Consider the following 11,587-nt stretch of genomic DNA (forward strand, 5'->3'; position numbering starts at 1 on the left):
AGGCGCGAACTTCTATCTCATAAATCAGGAAGAGAAGCAGGGTGTCGGCCATCTTCTAATGGCGAAAACTTCTTGGCTCCCAACATTTCCTCCCTTTTTATTTCTTTTAAGGAGGTGGGCATTAACCGAGTGAGGGAGTAGTGACTTGAATCCTCCCGTGGACAAGGTATGTGTGTCCACACTCATCGGCTCTTGGTATCTTTTGGGGAGGAGAGGCAGAGCCAAAGATAATCTTAGCTACTAAAAGCCAAAAACAATGTTTAGATACCAACCTCTATCATAATTCAGGTATACTCACAGGGAATAACAGAGATTACCTTGTATATACATATATACACGTTTTCCCTTGTGCATGCTTTGCTGCCACACTCAACTCGGTACCCATACCCTCCATCAAAGAGGGGGGTAGGCATGTCTCTGTTTCATGCCGCTCCAGTGGAGGGGCAGCCAGAATCATCCTTTGGTTCTGCTTCTGTAATGGCGAGGCGATGGTAATGTATCAGGTTAAATTTTGAGGCAAGTGGGGAGTGCTTTCAGCCTGTCCAACAACCAGCAAAGATGACAGGATCAGGGTCACAACGGATAACTCATGTCGTCTCTGCCGCTCTTTCAATATTAGGAGGGTCTCCATCTTTTTCTGAAAAAGAAAAAGAAATACAATCTCAGGGGAAAGGGCCCTGGATAAAATTTATTACTTTATAGAACTTATAGGTTTAATAAGGCGCTCAGGCAACCAGCGTGCTCCACCTTCTTTGGTATTATATACACATGCGGATCCCCTCCCCCAGATGAGGAGTGGATCGGGTCCATGCCATTTAAAGGTCAAAGGGTCTTTCCACATAACTTGTGCATATTGATTTTTAGTTTCTTGATGCCAAAGGCGATCGGCGGCAGATCTACCATTATTATCTAATTGTAAAAAATTAATTACAAACAGGGCATGACTAAGAATATTTTTTGGGGAATTTTTTGTAGCAGTTAAATCATTATTTTTAAGCTTGGAAATGGTATTTTTAAGGGTTTGATGGGCTCTTTCTACTATGCCTTGACCCTGGGGGTTATATGGAATTCCCGTAAGATGTTTTATTTGAAGCCGGGTGCAAAAATCTTGGAAAGCCTGGGAGGTATACCCAGGCCCATTATCTGTTTTAATTATTTGAGGCTTGCCTAAAACTGTAAAACATTGGAGCACATGTGAAATAATGTTTTTTGTGGCTTCTCCTCCCTGAAGGGAGGCATATATAAAGCCGCTAAAGGTATCAATGGACACATGAATAAATTTTAATTTTCCAAATTCAGCAAGATGGGTAACATCCATCTGCCAGATTTCATTAGGTAATAGACCTCTTGGGTTTACCCCAAGATGTGGAAGAGGTAAAAATGTAACGCACCCTGGACAATTTTTTACAATTTGTCTTGATTGTTCTCGAGTAAGCTTAAACATTAAGCGAAGAGTATGTGCATTAACATGATGTAGCTGATGAAATTGAGTAGCTTGAGAAACAGAATCAGAGGGGTTACGGTGCACATCAGGCGGGCATTTTTATCAGCTAAATCATTGCCCTGAGAGAGGGGTCCAGGAAGATCTGTATGAGCCCTAAGATGATCAATAAAAAAAGGCGCTTGTCTTCGAAGTATAAGACTTTGAAGTTGTTGAAAAAGGGGAACAGCATTGGAAGAGGGTTTAATATATGGAACAGTTTCTAAAAGGGGGACGGACAAAGCTATATATGAGCTGTCCGTATATAAATTAAAGGGGATATTCTGTAACATCTCAAAAACCTGAAGAATGGCAAAAAGCTCAACAAGTTGTGCTGATAAAAAGGGGGACTGTACCCTATAGGGCTGATTATTTATAACAAATACAGCAACACCGGATGATGATCCATCAGTGAATACTAGGGCAGCATCTCCCAGAGGAACAGCAGAAGTGATTTTGGGAAATATAAACAGATGTTTTCTAAGACGGCGCCAGGCCTTAAGGCCAGCATTTTGTATTTGAGCCAACAAACCAGGGGGAAAAGCAGCCTGAGACTCATTGGATTCATAGGGGGGACGGCCAAGTAATTTATCTCGGGTCCATGATCGGGAAGTTCTGTTTTCAGCATTTCTTTGGGCAGTTTCTCTACAATTTTCTGCAAATTCAGTGCGCCATAAAACAAAATCTCCCCCAGAAAGGGTGGCCCGAGCCAGGGTAAGCCAATCATTTGGGGTCAGCCAGCGATCGCTTAATCCCTCCAAGATTGCCAATGTATAAGGGGCTGTGGGCCCATAATTATTGACAGCAGATTTTAAATCTTTTATATGTTTTAAATTGAGGCGGCGATATTTATGTTCAAAAGGGCCGCCCCCAGAAGAATTATGAATATCTGGTCCCTCATCAGGTTCAGGAGATTCTTCTCCCTCTTCCTCTTCCCCTTCCTCACTATCTTCAGCTTGAATTTCACCTTGAGTGGGTAAATTTTGACTGCGAGTAACAGGGAAGGCTAACTTAATGGATCCTGGTTTTTGTCGAAGCGGGGGTTTATTGGGACCGTTCGAGACATTAAAAGAAGTAAGCTCCACCTCAAGGGCCTTAAGCTCCTTTAGGAGATCCAAGCGTTCCCGTTTTTGTTGTAAAACATCTCTCAAAGAGGAAATTTCCTGGGTTAAGGCCATCTTAGCCTGTCGAAGGGGATCAATCAGGGGGGCAATGGGAGCAGGGGCGCTAAAGGCAGGCATCTGATGAGGAGTATTATAAGATGGTGGAGGCTTCAAAAGGGGGAATCCCCAGGGATCATCATTGCGATGATAACGAGCAGCCTGCTCATCGAGAGTTTCCTGATCTTGGGGGGAAAGCTGGTCATCATTGGGATCACCCTTAATAGCAGTAAGGGAAGGATAAATCTTTGGGATAACTTTATCATCTGTGGGATAATGATGACCGGTTTCTGGAATTTTTGGGAACTCTTCATTTGAACCCATATCAATGGTAACGGATGGACAAGCTGAATGGAGACGAGAGGCTGCTTTAAGAATTGTTTCCCCGGTCTCTACAACCTTTTGGACATCGGGGTCAAAAAATGACCCATGAGAATCTCCCTAATTAAATTCCAATACGAAAATGCAGTCACAGGCACTTTAGAAGGCCCAAAGGTTTGATAATAATCATTTAAACAATTTCCTACACGATTCCAGCATTTTTTATCTATTGTCCTTTCCTGTGGGAACCATGGGCAAACATCAGACAAGAACATAAAAAATTCACGCAAATCTTTTTTTCTAGCCTTAATCTTCCGCATCTTGAGGGAATCCTCGATCCCCTGAAGAAAGAGTTCATGGGAACTCAATTCCTGTCCCATATTTATAGCTCCGCTTACCTTATCCTCAGGTCACGACTGCCGAAGGGCGGCCAGTCCTCCGGGGACCTAATCAAGCTGCACTTTCGAGTAAGTCTCGCGGCGGCTCAGTGGGTGCCTGGCCAGGCGTTCGTAAGCGTGCTACCTCCGTCAGGATCCGTTCCTCAGGCCCCACGTTGGGCGCCAATTGTGTACGGCCCCGGGCGTCCCCGGGAGTCCCGACCAGCAGGACAAATCCTTGTGAGTCTGAGGAGGAACCTGTGGGGGTTGAAAAAAGGGGGAAGGGCAGGAGACGCGAAAGAATGGAGGCAAGACAGAATCCTGATCAAGCCTCAAACTTTTATTGCTGCGGTAGCTGTATTTATACACTGCAGAGAAAGGGGGGCGGGATTCAGAATGAGGGAAGTACTTGGCTAATCATCATTGGTGCTGCGTGCGCGGGCTTTCATTTTAGGCGCGAACTTCTATCTCATAAATCAGGAAGAGAAGCAGGGTGTCGGCCATCTTCTAATGGCGAAAACTTCTTGGCTCCCAACAATAGAGTACAGTAATACTACTTCACCATCCAGGGGTACAGGTGTGGGAAAATAAGCAGCTAGCGTTTAAGGGGGCAGGTTAAAGTGGTATCTTCTGCTGAGAGTCAAGTTTCACTTATGGCAAAGAAATGAAGACGCTAATGATAGGGCTTTTTTGGTGATTCCAGATTGATAGTTTTAGAGATTATGGTGGGAAAGTTTTGGAGGTAAAGGTGTGGTAGAGAGCTGAGTCCAGGAAACACTGGGAGAACAATGTACAGTACAGGATAAAAAACACTAAACCTTGCACATGAGGCATTGACCAATTTAAACAGAAAAGAGACCAATGATGAATGGAGAACCCCTTTGAGCATGGTGTTATTAAGTGTAGGGACCTGATAGTTTGACTTTTTCAACAGGAATGACTATAGTCCCAATAGGTTCCAACTCTGTCTATATGACATACATTTGGGATGAAGGTGGTTAGAGAAACCACCACCATAATAAATTAATACATTGACATTTTATTTATATATTAGCCCTCCCTAAGTCTTTTTAGTGTGAATCATTGTAAGAGCATAATAAGTTTTATTATATTAATACCATTGATTTTCTGCATCTGCAAATCTAATGTCCGGTCTTTAAATCAGTATCTTTTCATCAAGGTCATTACATTTATAGGAGGTAGAGACTTGCAGCCAGAGAGTCTACTTTGGGAAAAAATGACATTATCATACCTTTTCAAGCACAACACATATGAACACAAATTTTTATCATATATGAAGAAAAAAATCAACCCATTAATCAGTATCACAATGAGACAGGCTATCCCCACTCTTGACCAAGAGCTTATATCTTAATTTTCTGAACTGTTAAAAAACATTCATACAATTGCCTATCTTTCACACAACTATATATCCTGCCAACTATCATTAATCTTTCTAAAGTAGAACTCAATTATAAGAGACCTTTGGAAAATGGGGGAAAAATGTGACTACGTGATTTCTTTGACTGCTCCTTTTGTTCACTATGCCAACATGCATTTTTCTAGACCGCTTTCTATATACTAGAAATCGTGTTAGGTCAAACCTCTGACCTTGAAGAGTTCATGAGTTTATGGTGTTCAATTCCCTCAACCTTCTGGCGATCCTACAGTTGACACACTTCAGTTTCTGATTTCATGTTGAATATTGATTTTCCAACATTTTCAACAAAGAAAGGTCATCCTAGCAAAAGATCCTTTACTTTAGTAACAATTTAAATTTTTTTTTCAAACACAAATGCTAAAACCCATGGCCTTCATTCAAATAAGCTTTCATTTAAACAGATTTTCTTCTTTTCTCAGACTTGAATTTAGCTTGTGACTTGACAGTTGAACAGCTGTTGACTTAAATTTCCATAAGACTGTATGTTTTGAAAAAGAAGATTAAAATACCTCACTTTTCTATTCAGGTCCAACAAAAACAAGGGCAGTTAAACCTAAACTATTTGGCTAAGAGAAAGGAGATAGAATTCTTTTCTTTTGCATTGTATCCTTTCATATCACTCCCCCATATCCCCTCAACCAGGATACACACACACACACAAAGATACCTCCTGTTCTTAAAAGGAGCCCAAACTTGATTTTTCATGGAGATTTGTAGAAACACATGTAATGAAAATAGTACTGTTTATTTGACATCAAAGACCTTCTATTTCTGTCTATCTTTGTCAGCAGCTTTTAAAGCAATCTTGATAGCTGGCTTTATTGGATAAAATAGTAAAACCTCCACAAAAGAAAGAAAAAAAAATAGAAATACTCAGGCACTTTAATTAAAACTTTGGAATAGAGATCCAGGATATTTTAGGTTAAATTCAGACACTCTAGCAGAACTTGTATGTACACATTCTTATTTGAACCACTCATTCGGTGCTCTTTCCTTTGTTTAAGCCTGGTGTTAATTCAAGTGGAAGAGTCGGAAGACTTTGCCTTCAGTATTTTTAAATAAAATAACCCTCTTGAAATGTATGTAACATTGTAAAATCAGTGAATGCTACTTTTTTGGTAATCTGTTGAAAGGGAAATAATAAAAGTGGGTAAGACCCTTTTCTCTGATTTCACTGTATATGTAACCACGGTCCCCTCCATTCTGTTTTCATGTAGATGCAAAACAAAAAACAAGTGTACAGTTATCTTGGATCTTAAACTAGAGAAGAATTCATGTAGTTATTTAAGGATAATGAGCTACATCAACAGTATCAGTCTGGCCAACTATGTAGCAGGCTTAATCAAGCAAAGCTGAGTCAGGTGCAATATTGAGTTCGGTAGGGCACACATGAAGGTTCAGGTAAGTTAACTGAACCATAGGGAGCTGCCATTTAAAAACTAGATCTTCAGGGCTTCCCTGGTGGCGCAGTTGTTGCGAGTCCGCCTGCCGATGCAGGGGACACAGGTTCTGTGCCCCGGTCCGGGAAGATCCCACATGCCGCGGAGCGGCTGGGCCCGTGAGCCATGGCCGCTGAGCTTGCGCGTCTAGAGCCTGTGCTCTGCAACGGGAGAGGCCACAGCAGTGAGAGGCCCGCGTACCGCAAAAATAAATAAATAAATTAAATAAAATAATAGAACTTCAAAGTTCTACACATATTTTATTAGATTTCACATTGTAAAAACATCCCATATGTAAAATAGTGTTACATGTTCTCCAGAAAAAAAGCATTTAATGAACGTGAATTTTTATTAAACAATTTGGAATACAATTCTGATCATCAATATGACTGAAATTCTATGAGAATCCATCCACTCACTCAGCCAGTGTTTATTGAGCACTTGCTGGCTTCATTCAGCAAATATTCTTTGAGCACCTTCTCTGTGACAAAGATATTTGTAGATATTGTGGACACAAGAATGAAATGTTATGTCTCAGGTCTCAACAATATAGAGATGAATGACAGATTGCTTCTTCCTTTAAAGAGGTGTTGACAACTCCGAGAGAAGCAGGCATAACTAATTCTATGTCACAATAACATATAAAATAGGAATTAATAAAAAGGTTGTTAGTGCTAAGATAGAAATCAATTAATTGAGTAGGGGAAGGATCAGGGAAGATTTCCCAGCAGATTGATAATGGTCCACTAAGGACGAGGAGACATTCCCTAGGTATTGCAAAAGAAGGAGGAGTTCTCAAATCTATGAACGCTAAGGAAGATTTTATTTAGTTTCGACATATTTTTATTTGATCTGTTTTTTCACTTATTGTATACATACATTTCTATATAAGCTTATTGCCCTAAACCTCATCATTTCAATAGCCATATTGCATTTTAATGCATGAATAAAGCACAGATTAATAAACTGTTCACTTACTATTAGGTATCTGGTTGTTTCTAGTGTTTCATTAAATTGCCAGATATTTCAGAAAAAAATAAATTTTGAGAAATGGAAGTACATTCACAGGATTGACCCTATAGTTTTACAGATGTTAAGAGTTTCAAGATTTATCTCTGAGGAAACTGCAACAATTTATTTTAAATACTACCAGTTATATTTAAGTACACTTGATTTCCCAGAGTTTAAACAATTTTTTCTAGATCAACCATTAAATTTCAGCTTTACCAGGGCAAAGATTATTTCACTCATTAATATATACCTAGGACTTAGCATAGTACCTGATATAAACACTCAGTAGTGAGCTGCTAAATGGATGAATAAATGAATGAATGGGTGGACACCACCATCTTAACTTACCTCTGTTGATTTAGTAGGTGTGTTTCAGCACCATAGAGTTTGCTTATATTCACATGTTAATTTATTATTTTATCATCATATACTATCCACCAAGTACTACATTAATGTTATAGGTTTATGCTGCACACAGTCTGGTTCTTAACCAGTAGACATACTACCTATTCTTCCCAGCTAAAGCATGCCAGTCTGTTATTTGCACAACTCCAGGGATTGGTAATGACTATCTAAGCCTACTTTCTTCTTTGCCAGATATCCGCTTTTTCGTCCAGCAGTGGCCATATCACCCATTTCTTACTATTGAGACTAAGATAAAGTTTTCTGAAAAAAGCTTCTTGGAATTATTTTTCTTCTTTTGTTGGGAAAAAAAAAAAAAGAAAGAAAGAAAACCACCTGAGGAAAAACCCATTTTTATCAGCATCTCCCATGATGATTTACTTTGAATACAGCCATGATGTCTGGAGGTGTTGCAGCCATCTGGAAACCACATTTCAATATGCCTACAGTCAAAAAAAGTAACCAGCTTCAGACAACAGAGTAGAAGAATGTCCTTGGTAAAATTATTGAGTTGTATCAACTCTAGATTGCCCATCTCCGGACTTCCTTTTATTTAAGATAGTTAAACACCGCTATTGCTTAAGTCATTCTGGGTGGGGTTTTCTATTATTTGTATCTGAAAATATTCCTGGCACAATTTTACTATGGAACTTTATGAAGGATATACTTAAACCATCCATCATAGCTTTAACGTTCTCATTTTTCTCATCACTGATCAAACTTCTTTTGATTTGGAATAAATATTACATTGTGTTTTTCTTTAATTTGACAAGTTGATTCTAGGTATATCCCTTGCAGTTTATTTCAGCTTGTGGAATGAAGGAAGAGATTAATTAATTAATATTTAAACTCAGATTTAAAGCCCATGAAAACATACTGACTCATATTTCTGTACTCCTTTTTGATCATTGTTGGAATTTATGTAGTCAATTTTTAGCTTTCTTTCCGCTGGACATTTTTATTCTTTTTAATATTATGTCAAAAAATTGTGGTGATTGTAGAGCGCTGCTGAGGGTGCGCGCACGGCCGAGGTAGCTGACGAAGGAGCAGGGGGCCGCCGCAGGAACCTGCCACCGACCTCCCTGGCTTCACGGGCCTTGGGTTCACGGCCACTTTGACTGCCAACTGCACGGCCGAGGCCCCGCAGATTGAGTTTGGTTTCATTAACTGCAGCAACAAGCACCTGACGGCCGAGACGTTCGGGTCCAAGGTGAACCAGTGGGCCAGCAGCCTGAAGAAGATGCAGATGCAGATGCTGGTGCAGCCGCCCGATGAGTTGGGCAGCGGGCAGCTACCTGGCGGCAGAGAAGGATGGCAACGTAACCTGCGAACACAAGGTGCCCAGCACTTTTCCATCGTGGCGCATGACGATGACAGCTGCAGGTCTCTTTAGTCCGAAGGACACCGGCTCTACTTTGGCGGCACTGAGGACCACCTGTCGCGCTTCGCTCGGACCGCTTCGCCGGCTGAGAAGTGGAGCGTGCACATCGCCACGTACCCACAGGTCAACATCTGCAGTGTGGCCCGCAAGAGCTACGCGCACCTGAGCGCGGCCGGCGGACAAGATCGCAGTGGACCACGACGTGCCCTGGGGCGTCAACTAGCTCATCACGCTGGCCTTCCGGGACCAGCACTACAACTGGGACCCCGAGCCCGCCACCAGCTACACGCTCGAGTTCTGCTCCGGCAAGGTGGCTTTCCGCTACTGCGAGGCACCATCGGGGCAAGGGCACCAAAGTGGGGAAGGACGAGCTCTTCGCCCTGGAGCAGAGCTGCGCCCAGGTCATGCTACAGGGAGCCGACTAGAGGAACATGTCCACGAGCCAGGCTATGGACCTGCCGGCCAATCAGGACAAAGAGACCAACCAACAGATTTTCCAGCTGGAGATCGACCGCTATACCAAAAAGCACGCCTTCCGCACCCACTCGGGCAACTACTGGTTGCTGACAGCCACCGGGGGTGTGCAGTCCACCTCCTCCACCAAGGACACCGGCTGCTACTTTGACATCGAGTGGCATGATCAGAGTATTATACTGCGTGCGTCCAATGGCAAGTTTGTGACAGCCAAGAAGAATGGCCACCTGGCTGCCTTGGTGGAGACAGCAGGGGACTCGGAGCTCTTCTTCATGAAACTGATCAACAGCCTCATGATCGTGTTCCGCGGGGACCACGGCTTCATTGGCTGCCGCAAGGTCACGGGTATCCTGGATGCCAACTGCTCCAGCTAAGACGTCTTCCCGCTGGAGTTTGGAGACGGCGCCTACAACATCAAAGACTCCACGGGCAAGTACCTGATAGTGGGCAACGCCTCCTGGGTCACCAGGAGCAGCGACACCCCTGTGGACTTCCTCTTCGAGTTCTGCGACAACAAGTTGGTCATCAAGGTGGGCAGGCACTACCTGAAGGAGAGTCACGCGGGGGCCCTGAGGGCCTGCGCTGACACCTTCGACCACATCACACACACTGTGGGAGTACTAGGCCCCGCCTCCTGCCTCCCCTTCTCCTCCCTGCCCAGACCCCTCCTGTTCACTGTTCTCCAGGTGGGCTCCGCTGCGGCCAGAGCCCCTTACCTTTCAAACTGGAAACCCAGAGAAAACAATGCCCTCACCTGTTGTCCCATGTGACCTTCCCCCAGGCCGGTCAGCGGCTCTGACCCGGTCCTTGGAGGGATTTCAGTTCCCTCTGCCCTCTCTTCTCTGCCCTGAGAGAGGCTAGAACTTCTTTCTTCTGACCTCAGATGACTCTGAGACTTATTTCCCCGAAAAGGCCAAGGAGAAGTGGAGGGCTGGGCGGCCTTCCCGAGCCCCTGGGAGTGGCAGGTGTGTAACTGTAATCCCCTGTCCCCTCCTGAGCCCCCCCTTCCCCCAATTCCCAGGAGCCAAGCTCTTGCCCCAAGCCTGTGGGAGGCCTCCCTGGTGCACCATCCCTGCAGATGGACAGGAGGGGGCTGGCTCCTGCCGCTTGTGCATGGAGCAGGCCTGGTTTGGTGGCCGCTGGGGCCTGGCCGCTGCCCATCCTGCTGTGGTGCAGAGGCCACAGTCTCGTTTCTTTCACTCTGACCTCACTGGAAGCAGAAAAATGACCAAATCAGTATTTTTTGGTTTTTGGGTTTTTTTAATGAAATGTTATTGCTGCAGCAGCCCCAGGCAAGCCTGGTTGTAGCCATGAGTGGTCTTCAAGGGGTCCTGTGGGGAGCTCTTGAGACGGCATCTCCGGGCCTCAGTGCCCTGCCTGCCCACTAGTGGTAGGGCAGGTGGTGCACCTCCCCAAATTCAAAGCCTGTCCCCACCTTACCAGGGGGCTCTCATTGGCCCCCTCTCTCCAGTGTGCTCTAGCCCCAGTCCCGTGTCCTCACCTGGTGGTGCTGGGCCCCTCACGGCCTCAGCCAGAGCCCCTGGTGTGATCAGTTCTCCCCTCCTGACTGGACTCCTAGGTGTCAGGAGGATGAAGCTGGGCGTTGTGCTCAGCCAGGAGCCCTGTGGAAGCCACCTGGCCCCTGACTTGAGGCCCGCCCCTGCCAGCTCCCCTCACCTCTGGTTAGTGTCTACCATACATCTCACTCTGGGTGTCCTTGTCTTTTATTTTTTGAAAGTGTCATTTGTAGAACTTTAAATGCCCATGATACATAGTAGCTTCAGACTGGAAAGAGCAAAATAAAATAACACAAGTCTGCAAAAAAAGAAAAAAAAAGAAGCAGTAATTAAAATTTTTCATGTATTTTAAAAGCTGGCATGGTAAATTTTTCATTTTTAAAAATTCATTTCATTAATTTTAAAAATGATGTGTTAATTATTGACTAAATTAATATACTTTTCTAATGTTACTAACAATTTGTCAATTTCTATGAAATATTCCACGAGGACTTAAATTATCAGGAGATTTTACTACATAGACAGAAGAGGAGCAAGTAATGTGACCACAGAGGAACTTGGAGTGATTTGGCTACAAGCAAAGG

The 11,587-nt window shown here is 43.7% G+C and overlaps 1 pseudogene across 1 annotated transcript; it reads left to right on the forward strand.

The window, feature by feature from the left end:
• The first annotated feature begins 3,317 nt into the window (after nt 1-3,317).
• Nucleotides 3,318-10,110, forward strand: LOC309818532 (fascin-like; annotated as a pseudogene). The gene is made up of 2 exons: nt 3,318-3,578; nt 8,695-10,110. The product of its transcript is annotated as a fascin-like (transcript).
• Nucleotides 10,111-11,587: the final 1,477 nt, after the last annotated feature.

The sequence above is a fragment of the Grampus griseus genome (assembly GCF_964374135.1).
Source record: "Grampus griseus genome assembly, chromosome: 2".
Taxonomy (NCBI): domain Eukaryota; kingdom Metazoa; phylum Chordata; class Mammalia; order Artiodactyla; family Delphinidae; genus Grampus; species Grampus griseus.